Source organism: Chaetodon trifascialis, chromosome 13 (genome assembly GCF_039877785.1).
Source record: "Chaetodon trifascialis isolate fChaTrf1 chromosome 13, fChaTrf1.hap1, whole genome shotgun sequence".
Classification (NCBI taxonomy): Eukaryota; Metazoa; Chordata; class Actinopteri; order Chaetodontiformes; family Chaetodontidae; genus Chaetodon; species Chaetodon trifascialis.
The window spans coordinates 3,013,331-3,019,330 of NC_092068.1; the positions used below are offsets into that span (position 1 = coordinate 3,013,331).

The window sequence follows — 6,000 nt, forward strand, 5'->3', positions numbered from 1 at the left end:
AAAGCAAAAGTACTTGAAAAAGCTTAAAAATTAAGATACTTACTAAATACTATTTCCCTGGTCAAGAAACACTTTCCACACACATTGGCTTTCACACTGGCATGGAAATGCATCCTGCATGTAATTTTTCCATCTCAAACAACCATTATTTTGCTCAAAACAGTTTCCAGCATGTATTAATGAAGTCATTGTGCATGTGCTATAAAACTGTTAATATCTCTGAAATATGACTGCTATGCAGTCCATAGTCAAGCTGTTAAGTTGCAAGCCTGCAGTAGAACATGTATTTGTAATCATCCATATAACATGATGAAATGACAATGTGCATAAAAATAAATGAACTCCCTTGTTCCACTTGAGGTCATGAATCTCTCGTCATTCTCACCTACTGTGGCAAACTAGTCTCTAGATGCTTCTGACTGACTGGCCCTCTAAGTTCAGGACTTGGCTCCTACTGCACAGAGCTTGCTTCACAGCCTATTATTCATCAGAAATGCCTATTACCATCCAGGAAGAGTAGACAGGAAAACACAGGAAAAGACTGTGATAACTATCAATTAGCAAAACAGATGTGTATTCCAGTTAAGTTGGCTAGACTCTTGGTTATACCGTCTTCCTTTAAAAAGGCATATTATCCAATTTATGAGGCGACATTGTCCTACTGAAGACAAAAAAAGGAGAAGAAAAAGAAATGCTAAACTCATTTGGCTTTGGGTTATAAGAGGAGGATCCATTAAGACCTGGTGTGTAGATAACACACATTGACCCTAGTTGGACCAGTTTGGAGTTTCTCGCTTTACTTCCTGATAAAACAAGCATGATTAACAGTTAACAGTTTATGGCCAAACTGAACACAGTTTGAATCCTCTTGAACAATGCTGCTGTTTCTACACAGCACTTAAACAGCATTTTTCTATTATTTGTGGTTAATTCACCCAGCCTTGATTATGATTCGGTTTGGCTGGGCTAACATAAACCTGAGCCAAGTAAAATGCAAAAGCAAGGAAAGAGCAACTCTCTCTAGTTGTCTTATTTAATCAAAACAACTGAAATCCATTGGTGTCTTTAAGAACCTGATGTGTTAATCAGAAATCTACTGAAATGGTAGCTAAGCTAGGCTTGGCATGCAGGTAGGCAGCACTGATTCAAGATAAGAATTTTATTTGATGTGAGAAGGACACTTACAGGAGGCCCTCTTGGTCCAATGATAGACAATCCTGGCTCACCTGGAGCTCCCTATAGACAGATAGAAAGACAGGAAGAAAGCATATTGAAAAAATGGAGAGGGGATTCCACCAGAATATCATTAGAGAAATCCAGCACACTGATTTCAAGTCAAATCAAGTTTTTACTGCCACATAGAGTAGGCTCTAATCATACACAGTACAACGTCTAGTGAAATTCTTCAGTCGCTAGCTCCAGAGCAAGTCTAACAAATAGATAAATAGAATGAAAAGACAACCGTGATAGAGATGCATAAAATGTATCGCAATAGCCACACTAGAGAGTTACATAGTGAAGTTCATGTCCACGTTCTTGTATTGGTTGTGCTAGAAGCTTTGTGACATGACTGTTTGTTTGGTTGGTGAACTGCTGTAGCTAGCAAACTACCTGCTAGCCAGGGTTAGTAACATGCAATGGCTATCAAAATGGCTCTCCGAGATAGTTGACTTGCTATTGTTAGTTAGCAAATAAGCTAGCTTGGTTGCTAACTGAACAATAATCTAAAAGGGTACTCCACCACTTTTACACTTCAAAGTCAGTTCATCTCATAGAGTACACCCATTTGTGACAACTGTTGTATAATCTTTTTCTGCTCCAAGTCTAAAAAATAGCCCTGCTGGTGACATTATGTCATCAGGGTTATTTTAGCATTGGTTAGTGGTTACAAATGTATAAGCCAGCATTATAGACTGGGGGTTATGGCATTTGAAAGGCATAGGTATTTGCTTGACATAGAGTGTAACAGAAGATGCTATAAGTTGCATTAAGGGAAACACAGGGATCTGGATCTTGGAGCTTAACCCATACAACAGGTATGAAGTAAACATCTTTATTTTTCTCACAAGTCAAACTTTACAAAAGTGCACTCCTAAATTCCATCTTTCTATAATTGATTTCGGTCAGGAATTTGCTTGAATTTTTTGCTTTTTAAGTGTTAAAATTGACTATAATTTTTATCCCAAAATGGATCATACCCAAAAACCCAGTTGTGCTGTACAATGTGCCTCTTGGTCAAGATTTGACACAAAATAATTGATTTGCAATGTGACAGTGGCAATCTGTGCAGCCCCTCCCTGCATAATCCCACAAACCACTGAGGCTAGACTAACCCAACTCAGGTTTCCAGCACTTTCCTGTATTAGCTTCTCTCCTCCTGGAGGGAAACCCTATCGCAAGGACATATCTGATCCCTGTCATCCATCAAAGACAAAAGTGATTTGAAATATTTCTGAACAAATATCTACTTTAGGAGGGCAAGAATTTATTTTCTTACTCTCGGTTTGATGGCAGATGGATCACTCAGAGGCCAGAAGGCAAACGTAATGATGGAAAAAGAGGTTTTATGTCATCTGAGGCAGTTTTCAGTTACTTCCTTGGTTTCTGCAGCTTGAGTAGATTAGACAAGTGAAAATCTACAGATACACTTGTGCAGAGATTGGATTACTTTGGTTGCAAGAGGTCAAGGTAACGAGACAAAGTTAGAATCGCAACCAAAACCATGACCCACTCAGAATAACACACACATAACACCAACTGCTGTGGAATCAAAAGCAGACAAAACTATGTAGATCTTATTTCCTTCTAAATTTTATTTTCTCAGGTCCATGAAGAGTGGCATCCATCTGCTGTGGGTCTTTCGCTATTTCTTTTGTTTGGTTTTTGCAAAACCAATCCCTCATGTCTTCATGCTTTTTCTGTCAGCCTGGCTCAGCTTGCCAGGCACTTGCCTCAAATGCTCTCCCACAAAACCCACAAAAGCCATTTGTTTGGAGAATTTCGTGTTCTGGAAAAGCTCGCCTTCAATTATCGTCTTGGTGCCTGCTTCACTCTTGCTTTCCTCAGGAAGATGCTTCCTTTGAACAGATGAGCTACAGTCAAGTCTGCTCTATTTAACTCCTGGATTTCTTCATCCTCTCTCCTGGCAGCTACTGGAAGAAACTAACCACACATAGGACAAATCCCAATCACACTATTACAATATGTCCCCTGGCTAGACAGACAAAGGAAACCCATAGATTATTTTGGATATGAATATTCAGAGCAATCCAAAAAGCCACCACTACATTGTCTGTTTCTCCGCTTACGGTCAGTTTACTATTTCTGTTCTTTCATGAGTCAGGCCATGGCTGAAACCACTACTTCTGTTTTGACTGACTGACCATATTAAAGATGCTTGGCTAACAAACACACTTGTCATTGTGGTATGACAGTCAAGAATGTCCTGAGCGTTTTCCTTTTCATTGCACATTTGGCCCTACACATCACAAACCACATTGTATTCGATGAGAACAAATCTGTAAATCTGCCCTTTCTGGCTTTTATACAGCTAATAGATGGAAATGTTATGATTGCTTTACCAAATGTGGAGAGACGGTTTTGAAGAGTGTTCGTATCCAACAGGCACATTTATTTTTACCATACTGAGGTGTCTAAGCAAACAACCTTTCACATGCTGCTGACACAGACCAGCATTATCATCCCAGTGGACAGGTCTTTCTGGCCAGTCAAGAAACCAAAACTTTCAGATTATAGAGGCTAAAATCTCTGTAGAGCTGAAGGGGGTTGCAATGTTACACAATAAGCTACATACATGGTCATGTTAGTCAATGTTAATATAAAAAATATCTATTACAACAGCTGAAAAGGAATTGCTCAACATTTTGGGAAATAAGGTCAGTGAGCACAAAGGACGAAGTCAAGTATATTTAAAAAAAATGTTCAGTTCTAGTACTAGATAGATAGATAGATAGATAGATAGATAGATAGATAGATAGATAGATAGATAGATAGATAGATAGATAGATAGATAGATAGATAGATAGATAGATAGATACTTTATTCATCCCCAAGGGAAATTCACAAGTTCCAGCATATTCCACAAATTTTAAGTAAAAGCATGCAATAAATAATCTAAAAGCACAGCAAGCAAAGAATTAAAAGTTAAAGGTAAAAAATGTAAAAATGTCCACATGTCCAGTGCAAATAGGACAAAAAGTACAGATGTCCAGTGCAAACAGAATTAAAAACGTTAACGTTGCTGAGTTTTCTTGTAAACAGTGTGTTGAATATATTCCCTTCCTCATGAACCCTGTGCAAATCTTTTGGTTTTGAAAGTTATGCAACACCCATCATTATTAACTAATAGCCTTCTTCTTCTATGACTTTTTTGTATGTTGCCGCATTTCTTGGCATGTTACTGCCACCTATTGATCAGTGGAATAATGTGAAACCATTGGTATGCATCATGTACGCATGCATAAGAACAATCAAACGGAGGTTCACTCTCGCTCCATTGCATTAAAAGTGGACAAAAACTCCACAGAGTAGCTTGATGTGACTTGTCAGCAGCTTAAGATCAACCTTCAGCCAACTGCAGCAGATGTCACATACTCTTTGCGGGCAGAGTTTGTTACATTTATATGAATAAAAGTGATCATTTTGATTTTTATATGCGAGTGCTGCTGACATTGGCAGACGTACTGCATGTTTACCATCTCTGTTGACACAGTTTTGCAATTCCTGAAGCCAAGTGGGAGATATCAGAGCCAACAGTAAAATTTGTCTTACATGTAATTTCCACCTTGAGGCCAATATCAATCTTCTCTGTCCCAGCTGGCAGCTCATATTTTAGCAACTTCAACATGACAGAAAGCTAAGATTTAAATGTTGTGCAACGCACCAGTAACATTTATTTATCTCAATATATAACTCACATTACTGCTCTCATTCTACGTTCTCTTTGAGAATCTCCTCATGCACTCTGCGGTGGCCTCTATAAATGTCTCTCCACTGTCTTTGGGGAGTCTTAAATTAGAACTTTCAGATGCTTTTGTGACAAATTGTTACTATTGTGTTTCATGGTGAAAAGAGTTCAAGTAATCCAACCAGGGTGGGAAACCATTTACAGAATGTGACTCTCATGCTGTTTGAAAATACAGAGCTGAGTCCTTGATATAAATCACATGCTACCTGTTCACACAATACACTGCACAGCTCTGCTCTTCTAACCACCAACATCCCCACCCACTAAGTCACATTTCAGCAATGTCTCAAATGACAGCCTATTTATATTCCACTATTTTTTCTGAGACTCATCCTACTGATGATGCAAGCAGACTGGGGATGAGCAAACTAACAAAGGACACCAGATCAAAGCCAGAAAACTATAGGACGAAGTTGCAGTTTGTTTTTCACTGGTGCTAATGCTTCTAAACTTACCTTCTCCCCTGCGTGTCCTTTTAAGCCCTGGGATCAGTCACAGCAGACACAGTCACATGCAAAAAGGTGTGAAGAGGAGAGAGACACAAGAGAGAGAGGAACCAGTGTTAAAGACATGGAGAGGGTTCGGGGCATGCAGCATCCTCAGGACTGGTGATGGGGAGGTGGTGAAAGAGCAAAGGGGAGCTACTGTATGTGGAAGTTAAGCAGAGCTAAGTGGAAGCTAAAGTCAGTGTGTTTCAAACAAAGTGCTTGTCAACATTCTTTCTGACAGTAGAATCAGAGGTCCAACTATTCAACTATTCTGTTTTTGTAACTTTTTGAAACATAATTCAACATTCATGGCCATATTATGCAGCCTTTTTTCATTATCCATACAGCTGCTTTCATCAACTGAGTACAGTGCTGTACTTACTTTCAACGAGAGACTGTCCAAATGCTATCCCTAGTTGAACGATTCATCATAGTGATATTACAAGACATTCATAAGAGAGTACTTGGATAGACTTTTGCCTTTAGATGTGGTCTGACAGCATTTTTTTACAATTTTGTTCACTT

General features: G+C 38.9%; 1 protein-coding gene across 1 annotated transcript in view; it reads right to left on the bottom strand.

Moving 5' to 3' along the window:
* col13a1 (collagen, type XIII, alpha 1) overlaps positions 1-1,232 on the bottom strand; it is a 44,885-nt gene extending 43,653 nt beyond the window's left edge. Inside the window, exon 1 of the mRNA XM_070976835.1 lies at positions 1,186-1,232. The gene's annotated coding sequence lies outside the window, so the exon portion shown is untranslated. The remainder of the gene's footprint in view (positions 1-1,185) is intronic.
* Positions 1,233-6,000: the final 4,768 nt, after the last annotated feature.